The sequence below is a fragment of the Phalangium opilio genome, unplaced genomic scaffold, assembly GCF_054372755.1.
Source record: "Phalangium opilio isolate 3A_F unplaced genomic scaffold, DU_Popi_V2 ptg000009l_1, whole genome shotgun sequence".
Lineage (NCBI taxonomy): Eukaryota > Metazoa > Arthropoda > Arachnida > Opiliones > Phalangiidae > Phalangium > Phalangium opilio.
Window position 1 is genome coordinate 2,227,438 of NW_028324146.1, and position 13,397 is coordinate 2,240,834.

Consider the following 13,397-nt stretch of genomic DNA (forward strand, 5'->3'; position numbering starts at 1 on the left):
CTCCTAATGGAGAGAAAAATTAGATACGAGGTTAAGTTTGAATCGCGTAATATTTATAATTTATGGCGTAGTCAAATCAAAATATAAATAACAGAGTAAGGAGAGCGTATACATAGTTTTCAAACAAGGAGGATTGATACCATTTAGACCAGGAGACCATGCTACCTGGCGGACAAAGTGCAGTACCAAGTACTACGAATCTGTCATAAGCTACGAGAATTAAAAATATTCCCCGAATGCTCAAAAGCCAAATTTGTTATTTTCTTTGTAGAGAAATGAAAAAATCAAAAGTATATAGGCTTAAAAACAAAAAGTACACTTCGTTGAAACTTGCTCGCGAAATGTAATATGAGAAGCCCCCCTTTATCCCAGAATAGTGTCGACCCCCTCTACGTATGACTACCTTCCCGATCGTCGCACAGGGAACAAGCCGTGATAAGGCTCCTTAATTAACAGATGCTGGCTCTAGTACCAAAAATTGACGTTTGGATCGCTAGCTTCATGTACTTAATTCTATAAACCCATGACGTCAAACAGCTCATCCCTCATTGGTTAGTTCCTGTAGGCGGTTGAGCGCAGAGCAGTTTGCTTCTCAGGCAGGAAATTATTAATGAAGTAAACTTTTTGTTTTATGTCTATGTGCTTTTGGTAATATTAAAATGTAGCGATGATTGGCCCACTAAAAACGCTAAATAAAGCCAGACTTAATAATTGGCGTCGTAAACCTAATACTGACATTCATCCACTGCAATACCTCGATGACTTTCTGTTTATCCCATTTGCCTTTGTTTCACAAAACTAACTAACCAACATGTGAAATTACCTTGGCAGAGACATGCTGTTATACTTTATTGTCAAAATTTGAATTTAAGTGGTTTCTGTTTTATTCTTTAGTTTATAAATTCAAGTCGAATGAAAATTTTCCATTCCATGCCCCAGGGCACGGGAATCTTTTCATCCCATTAATACATTTGGGATATTTTTAATCTAAAGTTGCGCAATAACACGAATGTTTTATTTGGCTTTAACCCTTCTCTCCCCCCCCCCCAACTTTGTAGAATACACGAGCGCAGATTGGTTATCTTCACGCTTAGCACGTGAAAAAGTAACGATTAAACGCCGAAAGGATTTCTTAGAAAATAGCCATGTAGATGGAAAAGGTTTACCTAGCAAAGTATGATCATTAGTTTATCATGCCTCTAAGTAGAGATATGGCTGCTTCCTATGGCAATAGTGTTTGTCTGGCTCCCTTTAATGAAACCCTATACTCTCTCCGTATCATTTATCACCTCAACTTCAATACAAAATTGTACCGCCTAGCCTAGCGTTTCTTTTATCGCTTTTAGAATGTTTCAGGACTGAAACCGCCTCTATCTCACGAGAGAGATAATTTGCTCCCCCTCCCCAATGCCTGCCTATACGAAACGTAAAAATCTCCTTTATTCCATTGGATGATTTTTTTTACGTGACCCATTTAGTAATCGTCTCGACCGTTTGGTGGCTGCACCGCGACAGGAATTTCAAAATTTTCTCTCTTCGTATCTTAGCGCTATACGAGTTCTGACGTCACAGTAGCCTGCGGAAGATGCCCAGTTGTAACCCATATTTGTGTACTTAGAGGCATGATAAACTTATGGTATGATGCATGCACGAATTTTATCCATGGCGGGTATTTCTTAGAAACATTATTATTTAAATTTCGCAATAACGCTTAACGTCGAGAAAAAATCCCCTAGCCGTTTATTTATGGAACTAGATGAAACTAGTTTTCAAGACGAATAAACAAATTAAGAAACGATTTAAATTTTCGCATATTAGCAGCGCTGTCCATAAGGCATTTATAAAATTGCTACATTGAGTAAGATTTTTGTAAAATTGAAAATAAGTTACGCAACAAAATATTTTTATTCCGTACTTTTAAAGTATTAAAGTTGGGTTTTCTTGAGTAGAATCAGAAGTAGGATGAGACTAGAAGTGAAGTGGTCTAGCATTGGTAATAGATCCTGGCACTAGTGAACAAATTTGAGGATTTTATGCCGCTTCCATCGCACCTACACTAGAGATAAAAAAATTGGTCGAGTTCCAAAAACATTTCCTACCTCCTTCACCTCAACCTAAAGCTGCGGAACAAGGACGCCGATGCTTGAATTTAGTTCGGCCGTCTCACGTTTTGTAGGGAAATTTTGGCGAAAAATTTGGTTACCTCAATACTTCTAGTCCCTTATCCTACTTCTGGTAGAATTCGTTTAAAATACCCGTCTTTCAGGCACATCTTATATACAGAGTGGAAACCTTCGCCGACGACATAGACCAGAATGTTTCCCTGGTGTTATGCTGGGATAATTTGTACGAGCAATTAAATATGTCGTCTGTAATAATTTTATTTGAATAGACCATTTCGGTAATTACATGTAGAGAAACAAACACACAGTGGCGAGGCCGCAATAGACCCTTTCGATGGAAAAAAGGGGTATATAACTCTCAGTATCGGGACGTGCAAGGGGGTTAGTCCCTTGCCGTCTCTGCGCACTTTCATGGAGCCCCAAGCTTACAGCGCAGTTTCTTTCCCTCTTAGTTATATGGAAGCGGTGTATTCATTCTATTTGGGTTTCTTCTTCTCGCCAATAAGCGTTAAGCACCACTAGAGGCAGTAGGAGTTGGATAGCTTAACTTCTGGCTCCGTCTAGCGTTGCTTCTAGGTGCAAGGGAGAAAACCACAAAGGAGTCCTCGCCCCTGTGTGTTGATTTCCCTGTATGTAGTTTCCCAAATCTATATCTATATAAATCAAAGTCCTGACTGACTGACTGATAATCAACGCCCAGCCCAAACCGCTTGCCCTAGAAGGCTGAAAATTTGCAGGAACGTTACTCTTAAGTAGTAGGCGCGTACTAAGAAAGATTTTTCTAATCCGCCACCATCTTAAAAAATGGCGCCCAGAAATGTAAAAAATTTTCTCTATTCAACAAAGTCCGTGCGTTTCAACCGATTTCGCAAATTTTTAGTACACTGGTTTCCTTTAACCTATAGACGGGCTGAGTGGTCTTTCGGGTTCGATTTGTTGCCATCTTTTTAAATGGCGGCCAGAAATTTGAAAACCCTTCTTTATGGAGTAATATCCGCGTGAAAAGTAATAAAAAATGCATCCCTAGGGGCTGACGGGCAACGCCGAGTGTCTTCGCTCCTAGGGTGCTTCAAAAATATTAGTCATCAGTAAAATCTACCCATTCTTTATATTATTTTGATGGAAGTTCTTATTACACGCGAGCGACGCCGCGGGTAACAGCTAGTGGTCCATAAACTCTATAAACCATTTCTCTCCTTTCCTGTTAACTATCCACAAATAACCCGACGATCAACATGAACTTGGCACGGGTAGAAGGTCGAAATATTTTTCTGCAGTTTCGGGTATTTTGAAAAGTCCTTTTCGGGACCCGACTTGCTCCTCAAAAGCTTACCCGCACACCAATAGGCTATAGAAAAGGGTGTCGCAGTGTTGGATCATGGAACCTGCATCTTAAACACGAGATACAGGCTCCATGGTTAGACAGGGTGCCAAAGCCCTTTTGTTCGAAGCCATATCTGAAACAAAGGTGGCCAAACACCAGACTCTATTTCACCTCAACTTTTGAAAAGGGTCTTATAGTACCAAAGGTAAATAAAAATAAGAGAACGTGAGTTGCCGGGGTGGATGAAACCATTTCTTAGTGTCCAGTATGATGATATCGATGCCTTATCTCGATTTTTACCTCTCCGTGTGACGTAGTCCAGGAGAGGTTCTGTAACGGCCGTGTCTGTGTGTCTGTCTGTGTGTCTGTCTGTGTGTCTGTGTGTCTGTGTGTCTGTGTGTCTGTCTGTTGTTACACCCACGTGACCGCGTTCGCAGTTTGCGTATCGGAGCAAACGTGTTCGCCATTTCCGAACTGCTTTCACAGTCACGGAAATGGCTCCTCTATTTGAGTTCTCACACCACCATCTTCTGGTCTTTGTCCATCCCACACGGACACCAGTCTGTTCTTACTGGCTTCTAATCACCACCATCTTCTGGTCTTCGTCCATTCGACTTGGACACCAGTCTGTATATACTGGCTTCCAATCACCACCATCTTCTGTTCTTTGTCAATCCCACATTGACACCAGTCTGCACTTACACTGGCTTCTAACACCACCATCCACTGGTCTTCCGTCTATTCCACATAGACACCAATCTGTATCATTGGCTTCTACTCCATTATCATCGTTTGGTTTTAGGATATACGCGGCGATCAGCTAGGGTTACGAGAAACGTCTAGCCTCCCTAAGGTGGGATCGCCACCAAAGGTTTTCGCAATTGCGCTTTTTCCTTACTATTATAATGGAAACGAATCGTATATATACCCCAAATTTGAAAAAAGCGGGCAAGAGGGGTACCCTTCACTTTAAACGTCAATATTAGCAAAGTTTGAGATGATAATAGGTATAACTTTATTTTAAACGATTTAACTATTATTAATGTTAATTATTGAAGATTAAAATAATTAAAAATAATTATATTTATTTAAATATTAAAGATAAACCTCTCGTGCAAAGAGAGAGATTATCATTGCCTCCTATATCTACCAAGGTCCGTGCATGCGATATATTTCCTACATTGCCTCCTATATCTATCAAGGCCCGTGCATTGTGATATATTTCATTCATTGCATAAACATAAGCGAGATTGTTTTGGGAAAAAAATACTGTTTCCACTAATGGGTTTATACTCCTTGTTACTGTTGTATAGAGTAATCATGAGAAAAGCTTTAAAAATTAAGAGAGGACAGACCTTTTTTATCCTCATTCAAAAATATTTTTTGGTGCTAGAAAGCTTTAAAAAATCCAAACGGTTAGGCATTGGTAAAAAAGACAAATGATATTTTTCAAATCTAATGAGATAACGCCCACCTAGTTGAAAATTGCCGTTTTTTATCCGCGGGAGCCATTCTTAACGAGAATTTCGATGCTAGTAGGTTGTCAATTAAACTACCGGTATATTATTGTTGTTGGAAATTGGATATTAAGTCAAATTAAGTGGTTGTAAAGAGCCAGCAGGTTTTTGCCACTTCTTTTTGTGAGTATTTGATTTTTATATGTAAAATGGAGGAAGATAATGTTGAGAGTAAGTATGAAATGCGGAAGCGCAAAGCGCGGGAAAGGATGAGGGCAAAAAGGTCGACGTTTTCATTGGATACTTAAGGTTATATAATCTTCTCGACACGGAGAGGTAATATTTTGGTTTTCCCGACTTGTTCTCTATAGCTTCTTTGCTAGCCCAATCTGCGCTTTGATATTACGTTATCGTTTTCCTCACTCCGACGAAAATAGTTCTGCTTCGGAAGGAAGTGTTAATTAACTGCGGTGGAAGTTACAAAAGCAGTTAGTGAAAAGACCACTTAAACTAATTGTAATGATCTATTGTCAATATAACAACAATAAGTATGATTCTACCGCATTGCTAAATTCACTAACGAAGGTTTGTTCCCGTGTTTTGAGTAAAAACGTTTCAGGAAACTCAAACAACTGTATATTACTACGATATTTATCGTGTTAATGGAGTTTTCCTCCGTGATGTTACCCCATCAAAACATGCTGATATTAACGTTAATAGTAAGTACAGGGTGCTATTGGTTAGCCGTGACATGGGGCATTGTAACTCAAAGGCTACAGGCTTTCGTGTGGGTTTCCATTAATGGCTTATATTATTATCATATCATAAGTTTATAAGATTTGTTCCATAAATATGACACTACCTATACTTGGTAATGGTAGAGACTTACCGATAGCTATTTCGTGAACTACACTCGGTTTTTCAGTCCATCTTCCTATTTGGTCTGTACTAAGCCTTTGACAGCGCCCTACCCGGCGTCGCTTTACCACGGTCTATGACCTACGTCACTTCATGACAAGCTCTAGTTTGTAACCAGTGGCAAACTTGTGGAACAGAACTTATGTTATTATGTTATTATACAATTAGAGCATTTTATACTTATAATTAATATGTTACTTATATCTATATGCATTGAAGCTATAAGTTATGTTTTAAGGCCAAAAACCCTAAAGCAATTAGGAAAATTTCTGCTCCGGTACGCAAGAACTTGAGTTACACAATACGTATAGTGAGTGCATTGGTTGTAATATTGTTTACCCGGAATAATTAAGGCGAATCCATTCTGCGAAAGAGCTAGTCCTCCCAATTCACGTGATTCAAACGAGCTAATATTTCCTGAGAAAGCGTTTTTTTATTCTTGTCGAAAACACTAAGAATAAATTTAAATGTACATACACTTACAAGAAAATCAAAGAATACAATACTGTTCATTTGATCTGGCATATTATTTCAAATCTCAAAATCTCCCTCTAGGCTGAAATTCTGAAATCTTGTTTGAACTTTCAAAATATCTGCAAAAACCCTAAACTACCTACCTTATGCCTAAAATACCTATAAAATTCCAATTCCAAAATCATCTTCTAAACCCCAAAATATTGCCCTATTCGTCAAAAATTTTAAAACATTGGCATAAATCTCAAATAATCGTACTCCATTAAAATTTTTATGAACGCTTTGTTTAACTCTCGCAGATATCTTGAAATCTGAAAATCCATTGCACGAAATATCTTTACACCATAAGTACAAAATCAATGACATAAGTTTATGAAAGTGTGCCCCCAAGTAAAATATCATTTCCACAGACCAAAGAGGTTTCAAAGAAGAGGAGTAGAAATTAAGAGCTTTTATTTTTGGATTAGTTTTAATGCAAGGATACCATTAATAACGGCTCAGTAGGTGATTAATCAGAGAGGGAAACGAAGTTCACTAGAGAGGTTACAGAAGGGGTGTTGGCGTCATGTCACCCCCGGCGGACACGGGCAGTCGGCACCTATAGGGTAGGATCGCCGATATGTGTCATATTCGCTCAAACTTTGTCGCCCAGAAGTTTGACTTACAGGAGTGCTCCACAATCCCGACCGAGAAACTGTCAACTTTGGCAAGACATTTAAGGAGTTCTACCTCTTCTTTTTTATTTAATTTTTCTTCTCATATCCTTTTCACCATATTTGAACCAAAGATGCGCGCGCATGTTGGAAGCTGAGTGGAAAACTTTCTAAGTGAGAATATCCTTCCCAGCTTTCTACTCCTCTACCGCATTCCACCCATGCGCCAACCAACTTGTTTATTGTAAATGTTTTTTGGTGGAAGTGACCCCTAGTGACATAGAGCCAATACGTCATTCCTATAATGATATAGATAAAGCAAACAGCACAGGGCGGGGGCGGCCATATTAGGCTAGTTTCCTCGCGTCTAGAAGCACAGCAAGCGGTAGTGTGAGTCGACTAGCCTCCCGCGTGTAGTGAGCGCGAACTCCATCTAGTGTTACTTCTTGGAGCGAGGGAATTAGCCTAATGTGGCGGACACTATCCTGTGAGTTGGTTTCTCTGCAAGTATTTAATGTAACGGTCTATAAGATTAAACACCAAGGAGTAGCGTGGTTTTAGAGTTGCCCATTAAAATCGGACGAAAACCCTATTTATAACATTGGAAGAAACCTTATATTAAGAAATTTTGCAATTCGACAACGAGAAGTGTCATAATTGATCTTTTTATCTTACCCAGTAATTGTGTTACATACAGTCAGAACACTGTGGTAAAAGATGTACCCATACATTACAGTACACACTTCTATGGAAATAATTATATCACTTCTGACTTTTAATAAATATTACAACAAAGGAAGCGAACTTTGAAACCATTAATCTATGGAACATTCCAGCAGTTAAATGTCTTTAGTATGGTGGCACGCTTCGTAAACGTTTTTTTATTTCACGGGTAAAAGACAAAAACGATCCTTTTACAGTTGATTTTCAATGCGGCGTGCGGTCTAGATATTAACGCGATTCAAGTATTTATAGGTCACGGTTTGGTTGACGTAGGCGAATCCCGATTAAACTTTAAACGCCAGTAAAATTCCACTGAACTTTCGCGTACTCGATTACGTATTCAAAATAATTTGGATCAGCTCCATTGAGAAATGTTCAATGTCACCTTCATTCCAGTATATTTCAGGTATGATAAGTAATTTTTGGGTAATTCAGATTGTTCTGGAAAAGTGGAGATCATTAAGTCGTAAGAAAGGCAAATAAAAACAAGCTGCCCCAGCAGAAAGGACACTGGTGCGGAATATGTAGGATAATAAAAAGGTGAAACAATAGTGGCTAAAAAAGCGAGCATGAGGTTAAAATTTCTTTACTAGACGCCATACCTCCAGTTCTGAACTTCTGAGCGAGACTGACAAATATTAACTTAACAGTAGAACTCGCAGCAGACAGCTTAAGTCTTTAGAAGGAACGGAGGCTAGTACCATCCCTAAATCACCGCACTATCGCGCGCTTCGGAGGAGGCGGAGTCTATTAACCCTTTTTCGTGGCTTCAACTAGAGTTTGTTCTGGTGGAGTCACCAAATAAGTGTTTACTTTAAAAAAATCTAAATCGGAATGATGGGGATGAAAAGCCCCGAACACACATTATTCCTGTCGCCATACGTTGCCAAAGCTATGGAGAGAGATCTTGAAAATTCGGTGCAATACTCGTGCCAGAGGGGGATTCTCCCCCGCACTAGTAAAAACTGAGGCAGTAGGGAGAGCGTACATCATTTGCGATTCACGTTGTCTCATAGTTAGCCTAAGAAAGTTGGTCTCGGCTCTGGTTTAGTTTAAACAAATGCCCCTAGATGCTACTATAATCGAGGGGTGGAGTTGACTGGTCCTCTAAGCTTAGCAAAAGCTAGTTTTAACTCCGCCCTCATGGACGAGTTCTGATTGGCTCCTTTCTTTGGTAAGGTAGTGTGTAGATGATCGCCAGATTGTTAGTCAACATTCTGATGAGAGTTGTACAGTGGAAGTGGGGCGTTTTTCAGTTCCAGCGTTCATTGTTTCGAAAAAGGGTGGTATGGATTTTGAGTCGAAAATGTTCAATGACACTTTGCCCTAATAACCACCATTAGGATTAGTATGTTTAACGGATAACCCTTTAATTAAATAGCATTTTCAATTTCTTACTTAAATTTAGTGGGTCATCCAGTAAACACTCCAATCCCAAGTTGTGAACGTTGACCCCTTATAGTGCACAATTTTATACATAGAACATTGCCCATGTACCGACTGTTCTTTGGTCCTAGTGCCCTGTTTTCTTATCTGCTATAGTGTTTATGAGATCCATTCAAAAGCTAATTGAATACGATTGTTTTTTAAAACTCGGTGGAATTCCCGTATGTTAAAACATAAAACAAGCAGATAATCTTTAACTTATCTTTGAAGAAAAACAGAAACATCTTAACCTTAAGAGACTCTTAAGCTAAATTCACTAAATCGAGCCCGCGTTACTCGTCAGAACATTGTTGTTTAAAGATGGCGGCATGTTCAACCCTTAAAGCCATATAGGCCATCTAAGGGATATAGATATCAACCAGTAGGCCTATGCTAACTTTTAATGACACTTTTGAAACAAACATGTTATTCCGTAAATAGTTTGAAGGTTTTGTTTTGAGTCGTCATTTGTCCAAGATGCAGGGGATTATAAAAATCTTTCTAAAAGGGAGGGTGAAGTGGAAAATCAAGTGATTTTTTTATCGATTCTACTACCAATTATAAGACCATTCTGCATAGTGAAACATATCAATCAAATATTTCCGAATGATTTTAAAATTCAAATTAGGTTCATTCAGATTTAATGGATAATTTGAAAATAGCACTTCTGACCAATCGCGTAACGCCCAGCCTTCCTGTTAACAAATTTCTCGTGGCACGTTCCATGCCGAATGAAATTTAGCGCGAGATTTGATAAAAGTTGCTGGCGATGTGACAATCGTGGTGCAAAATTGTAGAGCGTGCAACGGAAATTTTGTCAACAGGAAGGCAAAGCGTTATGCGATTCGTTAGAGGTCCTTGTTTCAAATTATCCATAAAATCTGAACCTAATTGTAATTTTAAAATCATTCGGAGACTGTATTTCCTGGATATTTAACTATGCAGATTGGTCTTGTATTTAGTAGAAGAATCGATAAAAATTACTTAATTTTCCTCTTCACCCTCCCTTTAATGAGTACCCACTACTTAAGAGTAAAGTCCCATCAAAATTAGTTTCACCTTGGCCGGAGTGTTGATTATGAGTCAACCCCAACTTGATATTTGTTCAAACAAAGTGACCTCTGGTGTGGCTGAACCAAAATAGGTAATATGCTATGGTTTTAGCGTCGCCCATTACCCTTTTTCTGGCAAAACCATCATTCTATAACATGAGAAAAACCTTAATGAAAGAAAAAAAATTAACAAGGTGAATTAAACTATTATTCAGGCTTTGCCCATAATCAATCGGATCAATTCTGACTCCATTTTAGGAATTTAGGCCAAAATAGGTCATTTAATTACGACTTTAAATAAAGTTGATTCTATAGCTTCAATATAGTTATTAGAGAGATTAAGCAAAACTATCCTGGCCCATTACCCTCGGACATTGACGTTAAAGATGCTATAGTTAAACTCTCTCTAAATTTTCGTATTTGTGTGAAAAGCCTGATATCCCGGTTTAGAGACACCCTCAAGCGGACGACGAGCTTTCTCGTTATCACCTTTTTCAAAACGCTTATTGCTCATCCAGCGTGGCTAACGTCAGTTACTTGAACTTGAAAGATTAAGAGATTAAGTATTCTATTGCTTAAACGTGTTTATTGTTTACGATTGAATTGCTTAAAACCGAGGAGTGATTCACATTTGTGTAGGGTGAGTCGTAGGCCAACAGAAAGGGTTAAATTATAGATAATAATCATTTCAAAGTTCAATCAGGATTAAAACTGAAGGAGATTCAAATTATTTAAACGACATCTGAATATTATTTTTGTAATTAATCGTAATTATTATAAACCGAATCTGGAGATTCTCGATCGAATTAAGTCAAACAATCTCAACTGAATTAATCCGAACATTCTAAACCGAATTAATCCGAACATTCTAAACCGAATTAATCCGAACATTCTAAACCGAATTAATCCGAACATTCTAAACCGAATTAATCCGAACATTCTAAACCGAATTAATCCGAACATTCTAAACCGAATTAATCCGAACATTCTAAACCGAATTAATCCGAACATTCTAAACCGAATTAATCCGAACGTTCTAAACCGAATTAATCCGAACGTTCTAAACCGAATTAATCCAAACATTCCCAACTGAATTAATCCAAACATTCTAAACCGAATTAATCCGAACATTCTAAACCGAATTAATCCGAACATTCTAAACCGAATTAATCCGAACATTCTAAACCGAATTAATCCGAACATTCCCAACTGAATTAATCCGAACATTCTAAACCGAATTAATCCGAACATTCTAAACCGAATTAATCCGAACATTCTAAACCGAATTAATCCGAACATTCTAAACCGAATTAATCCGAACATTCTAAACCGAATTAATCCGAACATTCTAAACCGAATTAATCCGAACATTCTAAACCGAATTAATCCGAACATTCTAAACCGAATTAATCCGAACATTCTAAACCGAATTAATCCGAACATTCTAAACCGAATTAATCCGAACATTCTAAACCGAATTAATCCAAACATTTTGAACCGAATTAATCCAAACATTTTGAACCGAATTAATCCAAACATTTTGAACCGAATTAATCCAAACATTATACACCAAATTAATCCAAACATTCTGAAACAAATTAATCCAAGCATTCTCAACCGAATTAATCCAAACATTCTCAACCGAATTAATCCAAACATTCTCAACCGAATTAACCCAAAAATTCCTGTAGAAAGGTAAGAACTTTAAACATGCGAATCGGAATTAGTATATAAAGACATAATTAATTGTGAATGTTTATAAAGTGAGTCGACAAACAAAGAAGTGAACTGCTCCTCGCTTAAAACTAGGTTAATAAACTAACTTAAACTGTAGGCCATCTATGAGATTAGATCTAAGATTAGATCAGTTAGATTTCCTAATAATAAGGTACTGCCTTTTAGATGACCGATAATCAGATACGGTGTTAAATGCTAATTTGTTTCGAAAGGGAAAATTATAATAGCTTAATTATTAGATAGAGTTTGGATGTAAGATGCAAAGCTCTCTTACAGAAAACAAGTTGTTTCTATTGATAATAAGGGCTTAACAGAGACGAGTTCAATTCCTCCACAATTGCGTTACTTTTTTACTGATGATTTTTCTAGGCAGCCAGGGTGGAAACCTTAGCAGGCGATCAGTCTAAACACGTCCCTCAAATCATTGGTGTTTTGCAGGAATAATTTGTACAAACACCAGTAGAGAAATTGATGAGTCGGTGTAATTGAAGAAACCAATTGAACCAAACACTGGTCACCACTGTGGTCAACGTATCAATATTTAAATTAGGAAAATTTAGCCGAAGTAGACATAACCAGTATAGTATTGGTTAATGTGGTTCCCTAACTGCAATAAAAGGAGAACTGACGCTGTGATATTTGTGATGTCACAGTACGATGGCAGTTTTTCTACATATTTCCGAAAGTTGTTTGTTCGTTTATTCTTTGGTACATTCACGATACGTTTAATATACGAGTTTGATCAAACTGCTTAGATGATATTAGCAGAAGGGGATAATAGAAGAAGGATGACACTCTGTATCCTCTTAACACTTTAGTTATGTAACATGATTCTTCCCAGGCTCACCATTTCTGTTTGCTCTTTTGCTCATCAAACTTCAGATGCGCATCACACCGTACTGGGGGTGAATTCTAGAATTATATGGTAATAAATCCCCAGCAATCGTTCCACAAACCTCATCTTGACGTGGGATAAAAATCCTCGCCTTGGCAAATAGTTAAGCGCTAATAGAGTAATGATGAAGGAACTATTTATCGTGTGTGTGAATCGGTTTAGTAACCTTGCTCCAAATGTTAGGGGATGTTGGGAAGAATCATGTTACAATTACCGCGCTTTGTGGTATACTACTCTTGAAGAGAAGTTTTATATATTTCTGATATTAGTAACACTAGCGGAAGGTTTTAAAAGTGGTTAGCTAGCTCGAGTTGCTCAAGGTTAGGACGGCAGTGAACCCATAGCCATTAATCTTGTTAAGCATAATCAAGGTCTCCATACAAAATATCTAGTGTTTAGTGTCTACATAGACTTCCAGGTTAGCAGTTCCTTAAAACACGGGGAACTACGACGAGTAGCTTAGCTCGTATTTAATATAGTAGTTTCCGTATAAAATTTTATGGTCGCAACTAAAAAACGATAAGATCCGGAGAAATCCAGCAAAAACAGTCTTAGGAAAATTCGAATTTGGACCCCCTCCCCCGCATTATCTCGTTTTTGTTCCCTTTTTCATATT

General features: G+C 38.0%; 1 long non-coding RNA gene across 1 annotated transcript; it reads right to left on the bottom strand.

Moving 5' to 3' along the window:
• Window positions 1-7,598: 7,598 nt before the first annotated feature.
• Window positions 7,599-8,926, bottom strand: LOC149713115 (uncharacterized). Its single transcript, XR_016369013.1, has 2 exons — window positions 8,275-8,926; window positions 7,599-8,113 (listed from the first exon to the last, which is right to left on the bottom strand). It is a non-coding gene; the product is annotated as an uncharacterized LOC149713115 (long non-coding RNA).
• Between the last annotated feature and the right edge of the window lie 4,471 nt (window positions 8,927-13,397).